Below are 15,044 nucleotides of genomic sequence, written 5' to 3' on the forward strand. Positions count from 1 at the left end.
TCATTAGTATTTGTATTTTATAGTTGGGAGCACTAGTGTTTGGTGCATAGATATTTATGATTGTCATCTCTTCCTGTTGGATAGTTCCCTATACAAGAATGCAGTGTCCTTCTTTGTCTCTCTTAATCTGTGTTGGTTTGAAATACATTTGATCTGACAAAGGATAGCTACTCCTGATTTTTTTAGGTTCCCATTGTATGGAGTATTGTCTTCCACCCTTTAACTTTCAGTCTATGAGTTTCATTTTGAATTAAATGTGTTTTTTGTATGCAGCATATTGTTGGATTTTGCTTCTTGACCCATTCTGCCATTCCATTTCTTTTCATTGGTGAATTGAGATCATTAACTTTGATGGTTATGACTGATACATATTTACCTCTCACTGTCATGACTTTTTCTTCTTGTTGGATTCTCCCTCTTTAAATTTAATTTCTTGTTGATCCAGATGGATTCTTTCTGCTATACTTCCTGGGGTTGTGATCCTCATTGTCTTTTCCTATGATATTGTCTAAAAGCTTTTATAGTGCTGGCTTGGTATTCATGAAGTTCTTAAGGTTCCGTTTGTCATGAAAGTATCTCATTTCTCCATCAATTTTGTAAGATAGTTTTGCAGAGTACATCAATCTGGGTTGGAGGTTGTTTCCTTTAGGGCTTGATATATTTCACTCCTAGCTCTTCTTGCCTTGAGGGTTGAGTTGAGAAGTCTGCTGTGATTCTGATGGGCTTTTCTCTGTATGTGATTTGTTTCCTTTCTCTAACTGCTTATAGTACTTTGTTCTTCTGTTGGGTTTCTGGAAATCTTAACAATTTTATTCCTATGTGTAGATTTTTTTTTGATCAAGGTTAATTGGAGTCATGTACACCTCACTTATCTGTATGTCAAGTTCTTTTCCCCTACTTGGGAAGTTTTCTGCCATTACTTCTGTGAAAATTTTTTTTTTATGTCATCTGCACTCTCTCTTGTTTCTTTGTTGATTCCAGTCAGTCTTATGTTATTCTTCTTTGCATTGTCTAGCAGTTGCTGGATTGATTTCTCATGGTCCCTTACAATTTTGAAGCTATTTTTCTTTTCCTGGTCACTAATTGCAATCTTATCTTCTATATCTCAAATTCTGTCCTCATATTGGCTCATTCTGTTTTGTAGACTTTCAATGGAGTTTTCGATCTCCTGGAAATCTGTTTGCATCTGTTTTATAGATTCCATTTTTTTCCTATGTTGGGATTCTATCATGTTCCTCAGATCCTCTCTAGATTTATTAATCATGTTTTGCATTACCAACACAATCTCTGCTGTTATCTGAGAAATTATTTCTGATTTCATTTTTTCCAGATCCTCTTTTGTTGCCAGTTGAGAGCATCTAGGTGGTTGATTATCAGTGTTCCATCTCATTTCCCTTTGGGGTTGCTGTAGATGACCTGGAAGTTTTGTTTTGAGACTTGTTTACCTGTCTTCTCACTTTGATACTGATGGGTCCTGTTGGCTCCTGTGTGGCTCACCTCCTTTGAGCTGAGAGCAGTGGAACAGTGACCTGGAAGGCCCTACCTCTGAGGTGGGAGCAGTGGAATGGAAGCCCAGAAGCCCCTTCCTCTGGGCTGGAGTGGTGGAAGGGCAGCCCAGATGCCCCTACCTCTGGGCTGTAAGCATTGGAATGGTGGCTGGTAACCCCTACCTCTGGGCTGGGAGCAGTGGAACCCATTTTTACTTCTTTTGTGTCACTTTTAAGTCTATTTATGGCACTTGAAAGTTTTCAATTGGATCTTTTATTTTGGGGTGGTCTGTCAATGTTGTGGGAAAACTGGCTCTCCACATGTATAAGTTTGAGTCTAGACCCATATCTCTCACCCTGTAATAAATTAAAATCAATATAGATAAAATAATTATATGTTAGAATAGGAACACATCACCTGCTATAATTTAATGTAGGTACAACTTTTGAAGTCATAGGCATAAGCAGAGTTTCTGAACACAACCTGGATTGCACAGGAAATAGTACTGAGAATCTACAAATGGGATTATATCAAATTAAACAGTTTTTAAGCAGCAAAAGAAACAAGCAACAGAGTGAAAAAATAGCCTAGATAATGGGAGAAAATCTTTGCTACCTATTCCTCAGAGGACTAATATTTAGAATATATAATGAACTAAAAAAATCAATCTCTTGTTTATTTTTAACTAGCTTATCTTTTAGTTTTTGGAAAGTATCATATTTTAATTTTTCTATTTCATTTTTTCCTTCCTATTGGTAATACATCTATAAATTTTCTATATGTTAATTTATATCATGTTTTGAAATCAGTAAAATACACCCAGAAAACAAAATTTTGTGTAGTTTTCTGATTTTGAGTTTTAAATTATGATAATTATTATCCAGCCTCTACTGAAAGTCAGACACTAGCAGCATGGTATTACCTATGCTTCAATTTAACCATAAGAACATTAGTTTTTTAAATTAAGTGAAGATTATTCTCAACTACTTTTCAATATATAGTTACACAGCATTTCTATATTAGTAAACAAATGATACTGAGATTCTATAAAAATATGGACTCTAGTACAGTGATAAAACAGCATGGTACAGACAAAAAAAACAGATCTAAGAATCATTGGAACAGATTAGTAGATGTAGAGACAACCAGAAACACACTCAGCTACCTTATCTTTGACACAGGGGGCAAATATATTCATTGGAGGAAAGATAGCATCTTTAATACAAGGTGCTGGAAAAACTGGATTTTGGCATGCCAAAAACTAATAGTAGACCCATGTCTCTCATGATGGGCTAAACTAGTATAAAAATGGATGAAAGATCTAAATATTAGAACAGAAGCAGTAAACCTGGTGGAAGACAGAATAGATAGAACTCTTGAGGACATAGCAGTAGGCAAAGACTTCATAAACAAAATTCAAATCACATGGGAAATAATATAAAGAATCAACAACTGGGATTTCATTCTATTTAAAATATTTTGCCCAGAAAAAGAAATCAAGTGAAGACACAGCCCACAGAGAGGAATAACATTTAGCCACTTGTCTCTCACACAAAAGACCAATATCTAGAGCATACAAAGAATTGAAAAAAATCAGAACCCCCCCAATCGAAAAATGAACATCTAAAATGAACAAACATTTCTCAGATTAAGAAGTGTAAATGTCAAATAAATACATGAAAAAAATGTTCAACATTACTGGTCATTCAAGAGATGCAAATTTAAACAATGTCAAGATTCCATCCCACTCCAGAAAGAATTGCAGCTATCAAAAAATCAATAACAAATGCTGGAGGGGTGGTGGGGAAAAAGGAAACCTTCTCCACTGTTGGTGAGAGTATAGACTGGTGCAACCTCTGTGGAAACCAGGATGGATACTCCTCAGAAAACTAAAAGTAAAGGTTGCATTTGACCTAGCTAGTCCCCTTCTTGGTATCATCCTGAAGGAATTAAAAGCATCATACCACAGTGATATATGGGTACCCATGTTTATAGTGGCACAGTTTATAATAGCTAAATCTTGGAAATAGTCCAAATGCCTGTCAATCAATGAATGGAGAAAGAAGTTGTGTGTTTTTTTCTAATATACAATGGAGTATGACACAGCCATAAAGAAAAATAAACTTGAGACATTTCCAGGTAAACACATGAACCTTGAAAACATACTCTTAAGTGAAATAAATCAGACACACCCATAAATACTGCATTGTTTCTCTGGTGTGAGAAACTGAAAGTGAGGACCAAAATTTAAAATAGACACTGTGAAATAGGAAGAAAATATTCAAATAGGTAGGGGAACCAAGGAGGGTGAAGGAAAGAAAGGAAGAGAAAGGAAAAAAATGAGAAAGGATGGAAAAATGGAAAGAAAGTTTTTGTAGGTAAGGAGGGCAAGAGAGGTTGAAGTGAGGCTAGGGGAATGGGAAAAATTAAGATTCAAGGTATATCATGTACAGGGCCCAGGATTTAGCTCAGTGGTTTCACCTTCTTTCTCAAAAGCACAAGGTCCTGAGTTTGATCCCTGGTACCAAAAAAAAAAAAAAAGATATATCATGTACAGGTACAAATTCCTTATGATGAATGTGATCATTATGTATATCTAAAATGTACCAATAAATTTAATTAATTAAAAAATAAAACCCTAAATGAACCATAGCCAATGTTTTCACACTAATATTTATTCTTTGCTCCCAAATCTGGTTTCCTTCCAATGTTCCTTATCATAGTTTCCATGAATTGCATCAGCCAAAAGCAAGACTCATGCCTGACAATGCTGTCTTCTTCAGTCTCTATGTTATCTTCATTTATTAAAACTGCACTGTCAACACCACAAAGTAAACCCCACAAAGGCAAGGATTATGTCTTTTTTTTGTTTATCACTGTATCCCTACCTTGGCACAGTACTGTTGTTTAGTACATTTTACTAAATAACAGCATTATCCCTGATGTTGTCTCTACAATGTAGAAATGTTTAATGAATTCATAAAGCCAAATTAAATTCTGAAGTGCATATGGCAAGAAGCATGTGAGAGTGTTATTTCCTTTGTTAAATCAATTATGAAGATGAATCAGAAAGCTCTACAAATTGTTAAGGACTTTAAACAGATCTGTGGAAAGAATTATATCTTGTACATACTGGAGTAGAGTTGTGATTCTTTAGGGACTATACAGGCTTTTCCCAAAGAAAGCCCTAAATTTAGGACATCTCAATTCATATCACAAAAATAGCCAGGAGATTTTATAGTTCAGTCACCAACAAAGAGAAATGGCCAAATAGCATAAAAGATGGCTTCTCACATAGCACAAATCTTACTGAAAGAATAAGCTTCCTATTTTCTACATTACAAATATATCTGAACAGATTTCCTGAGACAGGTAGCACAGAACTTGGCAGGCCATTCTAAGGTTATTTACACTTTAAATACTGATGGATCAGGTATTTTATTGTTCCTTTTCTTATTTATCAAGTTTCAAGTAATCTGATAATGTTTTTATCCCTTCATGTCTTGAAATCATTTTTTGTAATCTTTAGATAAAATTTCTTTACTCTTAAATTCCTTTAAAAATTAGGCTTCTCCCATTCATTTTTCACTATACTTTTCTCCAGTGAGTTTTAATGACACCTAGTTGAGAAACACTTTTTAAAATTTATTATCCTATTTTCACCAGTAATTTGGCAGGTTCTTAAAAAAGAATGCTGTGTTGTATCTATCCTTGTACTTCCAGTGTTTCATAGAGATCTGAGCATATCATAAGCAGGTGACACATACCTCTTTAATAATTACAGCAAGATGAATGTGGTGTCAAATAAATTCTAAGAAGCAAAACCAGAGAATGCTACTTAGGGGGAAAAGAAGAAAGGGAAAAAAAGAAACAAAGATTTTGTAAATAAAGAAGGGTTGAATGGAAACGAGGGAATTGGGACAAAGAGAGGAATTAAGATATACCATGTACAAGTACAAACTTCCTATGATGAATGTGATCATTACATATACCTAAATTGTACCAATAATATTAATAATAAAAAATACAGAAAATATGGGCTCTGGAAAAATGCTTAAACCTCTTTCATGAATTCACTCACACTTTGGAAAGCCTGGAGACAATGCAACAACTGAATTAATTTTCAATAATTAATTCATGGCCATATCACCATTGTGAGTTGCACGGAACATGCCAAATCAGCCCACTGCAGACAGGCAGGTCTGCGGATGCCATAGCAATGTCATGAGTTGCGTGGAATGCACCATATCAGCCTGCCCCCTGGCAGCAATCCACTGGACACCCCCCCACACACACAACCCCTGCTCCTCTATACAGCCACCTGGTTCCACACTACAAAGACGCAGAGGACACTGGACCACCAGACCACTGTACTGGGTAAGTTGGAGTCATCTTCACCTCCCATCAGGTCCAGGACTATCTTCAGGGGTAGGGCAGCTGCAACCTGCAATACAACTCTGCAGAGTTCAAACCTGCAGGAAGACAGGGAGCTCAACTTGGACTTGCAGCCATAAATCTGCCTGAATCTCATGGGTCTGTGACTATCTTGCTGAGACTCATTGACTTATATCTGCACACTGCAACCCACGTTGTCTATTGTGACAGCAGAGACATACCCTGAAAGAGGCCCTTCATCTTCATGGTTATTTTTTATTCCCAAAATTAGTTTTATTATTTTGTTTTTTTTCTTTTTTCTTTTCTTTTGCTCTTCTTATCTTTATTTTTTTCCTGCTCTTTTGCAAATATTTGTTTTTCTCTCCTTTTTTTCTTTTTGTATTTCTATTCTCTTTCCTTTCTCTCTCTCTTACACTCACACTCTTGCTCTCCCACATTGTTCATCTTCCCTTTTTGTCTCTATTTTCATCCTCATTCAGAGTTCTTCATTTTCCTATTATTCTCTTTTTCCTTCTCAACTCTGTCCTCTGACCAACTGCTAACCTTCCCCTATACTTCTTCCCATCTGTCCCTCCCTCCCCAACCCCTTCTAATTCCCCATCCCAAAAGGTAAAGTTATTATATTGAAGAGTTTATTCATTATATCTTGGGTTGGTCCTCAATCTTGATTTAATTCACACAGCTAAAGGTGATAGATTAATAACTACAAAAAAATGTCATTTTTGAAGATGTACTTGATGCAGTGGTGTTGCTGATTGTATCACTTGGGCTAAGGTGTTGGTATTGATCTAGTCAATGAACCTTCCCAGTATAAGGAAAATTAGATAGCCTTAGAGTCATTAGAGACTCAAAATTTAAAGACCAGCTACATCTGGAAGACACCTCTGAGAAGCAATCATTCCATAAAGATTCTAATTACAAGCAACAAACATATGTACAATAAGCAATTTCAAACTATCAACCCAGGACTTAAACCAAGGACAGTACCAAAAACAAAAATGAGAAGACATTTAAGCAAGTCACAAACTCAGACTTCCACACCATGAAGTGTAAATCCTGGGGGAAATGAGATGGAAAAGTCCCATAACCAACCACCTGGATACCCTGAACTGATACCACAGGAAGTAACAAAACAGATGAATGAGGCTCTAGAAAAATTCAAAGCAGAAATAATCTCCCAAATATCTACAGAGATGGTGATCAGAGTGAAAGACATGATTAGAGGATCTAGAACAGAAACAGATAAAAAAATAGATGAGCTAAGAAACATGCTGGAAGCCAGGGATACCCAGCATAAGAAAGAAATGGAAACCATGATCACTCAACATAAGAAAGAAATGGAATCCATGCACCAGATTCAAACAGATATTCAGGAGATCAAAAACTCCATTAAAAATATCCACAGCAGATTAAGGGAATCTGAAGATAGAATATCAGATATAGAAGATAGGATCGCAGTTAGAGATCATGAAAATAGAGATTTCTTAAAAATAGTAAAAGACTATGAGAAATCAATCCAAGAACTGCTAGATGATGCAAAGAAGAATAACATAAGACTGATAGGAGTCCATGAAAAAACAGGAGAAACTACAATTGACATAAAAAATCTGTTCACAGAAGTAATAGTGGAAAACTTCCCAGACACATGTAGAGAATTGGGCATAGAGATAAGTGAGGCATATAGAACTCTAACTAGCCATGATCAAAAAAAATCTACATCTAGACATATAATAGTCAAGATCCCAGAAACCCAACAGAAAAACAAAATCCTACAAGCAGATAGAGAAAAGAAACAAATCACCTACAAAGGAAAGCCCATTAAAATCACAGCAAACTTCTCAACACAAACCCTCAAATCAAGGAGCGCCTGGAGTGAAGTATTTCAAGCCCTAAAAGAAAATAACTTCCAACCTAGACTGTTGAATCCTGCAAAATTATCTTTCAAAATTGATGGAGAAATTAGATACTTCCACCACAAAGAACACCTGAGAAATTTCATGAACACCAAACCAGCACTACAAGCAATTCTAAACAATATCCTAGAAAAAAGCAATGAAGGTCACAACTCCATGAGGTCCAACAGAAGGAAGCCACCGGGCAAGGTAAGACACTAAAGGGAAAGGGGGAAAAATAAGAAATAAAAGAGTCAACAAAAGTAAAACATCATGACAAGGATAAATCAATATCTATCAATTATAACCCTCAATTCTAATGGCCTCAATTCACCAATCAAAAGAAATAGACTGGCAGAATGGATTAAAAAGGAAAATGAAAATATGCTGTAGACAAGAAACACACCTAACTCAAAAAGAAATTCATGGACTGAAAGTAAAAGAATGGAAAACAGTTCTCCATGCCACAGGAACCCAGAAGAAAGCAGTGGTAGCAATCTTATTTACAGACAAAGTAGATTTCAAACTAAAACTAATTAAGAGAGACAAAGATTGTCACTACATCCTTGTGAAGGGAACAATCAAAGAGAAAGAGATGACAATCATAAATATTTATGCACTAAATACAAGTGCCCCCAACTATACAAACAAATATTAATAGACATGAAAAACCAAATACACACTAACACAATTATAGTGGGGGACCTCAATACCCCACTATCACAAATAGACAGATCATCTAGACAAAAAGTTAACAAAGAAATTCTAGAACTGAACCAAGCTATTGAACAAATGGACTTAATAGATATTTACAGAGTGTTCCACCCCACAAAATCAGAATACACATTCTTTTCAACTGCACACGGGTCATTCTCCAGAATAGCCCACATGCTAGCTCATAGGACATATCTAAGTAAATATAAAAGAATTGAAGTTACCTCCTGTGTATTATCAGACCCTAGTGCAATAAAATTGGAGATCAATAACATAAGAAACCTCAAAACACCAACAAACACATGGAAACTGAATAACACCCTCTCAAACAAGGAATGGGTCACAGAAGTAATTAAAGATGAAATTAAACAGTTTCTACAAGTAAATAAAAGTGCCAGTACAACATACAGGAATCTGTGGGACACAATGAAAGCAGTTCTACATGGGAAATTCATAGCAATGCATGTCCATATTAGGAAAACAGAGAAAACTCAGATAAATAACCTAATGCAGAATCTCAAGCTCCTAGAAAAAGAAGAGCATAATGAATCCAAAACTCATACAAGAGAGGGAATTATAAAGATCAGGGTAGAAATCAATGCAATGGAGACTAAGGGACAATACAAAATATCAATGAATCAAAGAGCTCGGTTTTTGAAAGAATAAATAAAATTAATAAACCTTTAGCCAGCCTTATCAAAAAAGGAAAGAAAAGGCACAAATACATGCAATTAAGAATGAAAAAGGTGAAGTCACAACAAATCCAACAGAAATCCAGAGGATCATCAATACCTACTTTGAGAATCTCTACTCCAATAAAATGGAAAACACAGAAGAAATGGGCAGATTCCTAGTTAAATGAAGAAGATATAGAAATTCTAAACACCTCAAATACAATGAGTGAAATTGAAAATGTAATAAAATATTTACAAACAAAGAACAGCCCAGGTCCTGATGGCTTCACTGCTAAATTTTGCAAAACATTTAAAGAAGAACTAATGTCATTACCCTTTAAAATCATCAAGGAAATTGAAAGGGAAGCACTACTTCCAAAATCATTCTTGGAAGCAAGTGTTACTTTGATTCCAAAACCAGGGAAAGACCCAACCCAAAAAGAGAACCACAGGCCTAACTCCCTAATGAACATAGATGCAAAAATCCTCAACAAGATACTGGGAAACAGAATACAGAGGGTCATCAAGAAGATCACACACCCTGAGCAAGTCGGATTTATCCCAGGGATACAAGGATCTTTCAATATTTGTAAATCAATAAATGCAATACACCATATTAAAAGAGTCAAGGACAAAAACCATATGATCTTCTCAATAGATGCAGAAAAAACATTCAACAAAATCCAGCACCCATTCATGATAAAAACCCTACGGAAAATTGAAATAGAAGGTCTTTATCTTAACCTGATTAAGGCTATCTATGAAAAACCAACAGCCAACATCATACTAAATGGTCAAAACCTGAAAACTTTCACACTAAAATCAGGAACAAGACAAGGATGTCCACTATCACCACTCCTGTTCAATATAGTTCTGGAAACATTAGCAACAGCAATTAGAAAAGAGAAAGATCTATATAGCAGTTTTGGAAGTATGGCCATTTTCACTATATTAATCCTTCCTACCCAAGAGCAGGGGATGTCTATCCATTTTCTGATATTATCTTCAATCTCTCTTTTCAGAGTGCCATAGTTTTCAGAGAAGAGGTCTTTGATTTCTTTCATTAGGTTGATTTCTAAGTATTTCAGGTTTTTGGATGCTATTGTGAAAGTAATCATTTGCCCTATTTCTCTCTCAGTGAGTCTGTTGTTTGGTTAGAGGAGAGCTATTAATTTTTGTGTGTTGACCTTGTAACCAGCTAATTTACTGAATTTGCTTATTAAGTCTAGAAGACTTTGGGTGGAGTTCTTGGGGTCTTCTATATAGAGTATGATGTCATCTGAAAATAATGACATTTTGACTTCTTTGTTTACTATCTTTATTCCTTTTATTTCTTCCTCTTGTCTAATTGACATAGCTAATGTTTCCAGAATTATATTGAACAAGAGTGGTGATAGTGGACATCCTTGTCTTGTTCCTGATTTTAGTGTGAAGGATTTCAGTTTTTGACCATTTAGTATGATATTGGCTGTTGGTTTTTCATAGATGGCTTCTATCAGTTTGAGGTAGAGACCATCTATTCCAATTTTTTGTAGGATTTTTATCATAAATACATGTTGGATTTTATCAAATGCTTTTTCTGGATCTATGGAGATGATCATAAGTTTTTTGTCCTTGGCTCTATTGATATAATGTATTACATTGATTGATTTGCGTATATTGAACCATCCCAACATCCCTGGGATGAATCTGATTTGGTCAGGGTGTATGATCTTCTTGATGACCCTCTGTATTCTGTTTCCCAGTATCTTGTTGAGGATTTTTGCATCTATGTTCATTAGGGAGTTAGGCCTGTAGTTCTCTTTTTGAGTTAGCAATTAAATACATGAAAAAATGTTCAATATCACTGGTCATTCAAGAGATGCAAATGAAAACAGCACTGAGATTCCACTTCACTCCAGAAAGAATGGCTGCTATCATGAAATCAACCAATAACAAATGCTGGTGGGGCTGTGGGAAAAGAGGAACCCTGCTCCACTGCTGGTGGGAGTGTAGGCTGGTGCAACCACTGTGGAAATCTGTATGAAGATACCTCAAAAACTAGGACAGAAGTCCCATTTGACCTCACTATTCTACTGCTGGGGATCTTCCCCAAAGAAATAAAAGAATCATACCACAGGGATATATGTGCACCCATGTTCATAGCAGCACAGTTTATGACAGCTAAAATTCGGAAACAGCCCAAATGCCCATCAACTGGAGACTGGATAAAGAAAATGTGTTTTTTTATAAAATGGAGTACTACTCAGCCATCAAAAATGAGAAATTAGAGATATTTATAGCTAAGTGGATGCACATTGGGGTGATATTCTTAAATGAAATAAATAGGACACACATGAATAAATATCAAATAGTTTCTCTGGTGTGAGAAACTGAAAGTGTAAATAAGAACTAAATACATAATAGTAAATGTTAAATAGGAAGAAAAGGGGCAAAGGGGAAGAAAGTGGGAGGGCTAGGGGAAAGAATAGAAGGGAATGGGATTAATATGAGAAAATGGAAAAATAGGAACAAAATCTTTGTAAATAGGGAGGAATGGAGGGGTTGAAGGGAGGGGTGGGCAAGGGTGAAAAATAAGAACCAAGAGAGACTATGTAAAGGTGCAAACTTCCAATGATGAATGTCATTATATTGTATACCTAAAATGTACCAATGATTAGAATGAATCATCAATAATGCAAAATAGGAAGACAAGGTCCAAAGGGGTATGGGTAGTGGGAGGGGCAAAGGAAAGGAAAGGAGGGAAAGGAAAAATGATGAGAAATGGCAAAAATGGAAATAAAATCTTTGTAAATAGGGAAGGATGGAGGAGGTGAAGGGAGGGCTAGGAATGGGGAAAAATAAGAACCAAGATGCATTATGTAAAGGTACAATTCCCAATGAGAAATGTAATTGTGTTGTATACCTACAATGTACCAATAAAAGAATTTAATAAAAAAAAGAAAAGAGAAAGAAATAAAAGGAATAAAGAAAGGAAAAGAAGTTAAACCCTCATTATTTGCTGATGATATGATACTTTACAGACAAGAGCCAAAAAACTCTGCCTGAAGAATTCTAGACTTAATTGACAGATTCAGTAGAGTAGCTGGATTCAAGGTCAACACTCAAAAAATAATTGCCTTCTTGTACACAAATAACTGACTCACTGAGAGAGAAATTAGGGAAACAATTCCTTTTACAAGAGCATCCAAAAAAATGAAATATCTAGGAATCAATCTAACAAAGGAAGCAAAAGACCTCTACACTGAAAACTACAGAACTCTGAAAAAAGAGATCGAAGAGGATACAAGAAAATGGAAAGACTTCCCCTGCTCCTGGGTAGGAAGAACCAATATAGTGAAAATGGCCATACTTTCAAAACTACTATATAGATTCAATGCAATGCCAATTGAAATTCCAACAATATACTTCATAGAACTAGAGAAAACAATCCAAAAATTCATGTGGAACCATAGGAGAACTAGACTAGCTAAAGCAATTCTAAGCAACAGAGACATGGCTGGGGTTATCACAATCCCCAGCTTGAAACTCTACTACGAAGCTACTGTGATAAAATCAGCATGGTACTGGCAAAGGAACAGACCTGAGGATCAGTGGAATAGATTAGAAGATGCAGAAACAACTCCAGACATGCTCAGCAACCTCATCTTTGGCAAAGGATCCAACCAACATCATTGGAGGAAAGCTAGCCTATATTAATAAATGGTGTTGGAAAAACTGGATTTCAACCTGGCAAAGATTGAATCTAGACCCATACCTATTACCATGCACTAAACTAAGATCAAAGTGGATTAAAGATATAAATATTATGACAGAAACACTGAACTTTCTGGAAGATAAGTTATGTAGAACTCTTGAAGATATTGGTATAGGAAAAGACTTCATGAACAAAACTTCAGAAGCATGGGAACTAGCAGAAAGAATCAACAACTGGGATCTCATCTTCTTAAAATGCTTCTGCACTGCAAAAGAAACCACCAACAGAGCTAACAGACAACCTACAATATGGGAAAACAATTTTAGCAGCTGTACCTCAGTCAAAGGACTACTATCTAGAATATATAAAGAATTGAAAATAATCAGACCCCCCAAATTCAAAGACCCAATTCAAAAATGGGCATCTGAAATGAACAGACACTTTTCTGAAAAGGAAGTAAAAGCAGCAAATAAATATATGAAAAAATGTTCAACATCACTTGTCATTCAAGAGATGCAGAACAAAACAACACTGAGAGTGCACCTCACCCCACAAAGAATGGCTGCTATCAAGAAATCAACAAATAACAAATGCTGGCAGGGACGTGGGGAGAAAGGAACTCTTCTCCATTGCTGGTGGGAGTGCAGACTGGTGCAACCTCTGTGGAAGTCAGTATGGAGATACCTCAAAGAACTAGGACTACAGGTCCCATTTGACCCTGCTATTCCCCTACTGGGTATCTTCCCAAAAGAATTAAAAGAATCATACCACAGTGATATATGTGCAGCCATGTTTATAGAGGCACAGTTTGTAATAGCTAAAGCTTGAAAGCAGCCCAAGTGCCCATCACCTGGAAATTGGATAAAGAAAATATGTTTTTTTTATAAAATGGAGTACTACTCAGCTATAAAGAACAAACTACTAGAGTCATTTATAGCTGAATGAATGCATACATAGGCCATACTCTTAAGTGAAATAAATAGGACACACATGTGTAAATACCGAATAGTTTCACTAGTTTGAGAAACTGAAAGTGTAAACAAAGGTTAAAATGATTAAAATGAATAATTGACAATTTGAAATAGAAAAAAAGTCCAAAGACGAAGGAGTGAAAGGGAAAGGAAAAGAGGGAAAGGAAAAACTAAGAGAAAAGAAAAACAAATGGAAATGAAATCTATGTAAATAGCGAAGGGGGGAGGGCGTGAAGATTGCACAGGGAATGGGGAAAAATAAGAACCAAGGTCATCATGCAGAGGTACAAACACCCAATGGTAAATGTAAATGAGTTGTATACCAAAATGTACCAATAAAAGAACTAAAATAATAATAATAATTAATTCATTGGAACTGATATTCAAATTAAGGAATTTTTTCTCCTGTGATTTTAAAAAAGTTCAGTGCCATGTATCATTCATTGTAGAAAAAGAAACAATATTAGTTTGTTTTTTTTTCTGTGCTGCAGATTGAACTCAGTGCCTTCACACTACTTTTAGCCCCAGCTTTTGATGTATTTTCATTTTTTAAAAATTTTGACACAGGGTCTTCCTAAGTACTAAATTCCCTGGCTTGGCTTGAACTTGCTGTCTTCCTGCCTCAGCCTCCCGCAAAGCTGGTATAACAGATGTGTATCGCCATGATGCTTTTTTATTGTTGTTGTTTTCTGTTGTAGAGTCCAAAAAAGAGAATATTTTGCTGTGTGCTGGGGGAGATGTCAAACATTTAGGATGGATTTCCAGAGATAAAATTTGTGCTATTTATTTTCAAAGTTGTATAGAAGTTTTAATACAAACTTTGAATATGACTGCAAATTAGAGAATATTAATGTTCTAGAATAAAAAGCACCCTATTCCAGGATGTAGGATTTATTACAATAAAAATGAATGGTGGATTTTTTTCATATTTAAGACTGTGAAATCATTGGATAACTTCTGTTAACATACTTTCCACAGCAAAAGCTAAAGGGAATATATTTTCAGGGCACCTGGTGCTATGTTCACACTTTACAGTGTTTAGATTTATTTATATAATGTAGAGTATTTTTATGGTGTCCCATAGTGTTGGTCTTTTAGAATTGAGAAATGAAAATAGTACCTAATTCTGCTCATAAACCATTCCCTTAATTCAGTTTATACTAGAACAATAGAGAGGAATTCAGATGCATTAAATGTGCAAGTATTTTTACAT

The sequence above is a fragment of the Heterocephalus glaber genome, unplaced genomic scaffold (genome assembly GCF_053883595.1).
Source record: "Heterocephalus glaber isolate CG9 unplaced genomic scaffold, H.glaber_assembly_v1.0 deba00000331, whole genome shotgun sequence".
Lineage (NCBI taxonomy): Eukaryota > Metazoa > Chordata > Mammalia > Rodentia > Bathyergidae > Heterocephalus > Heterocephalus glaber.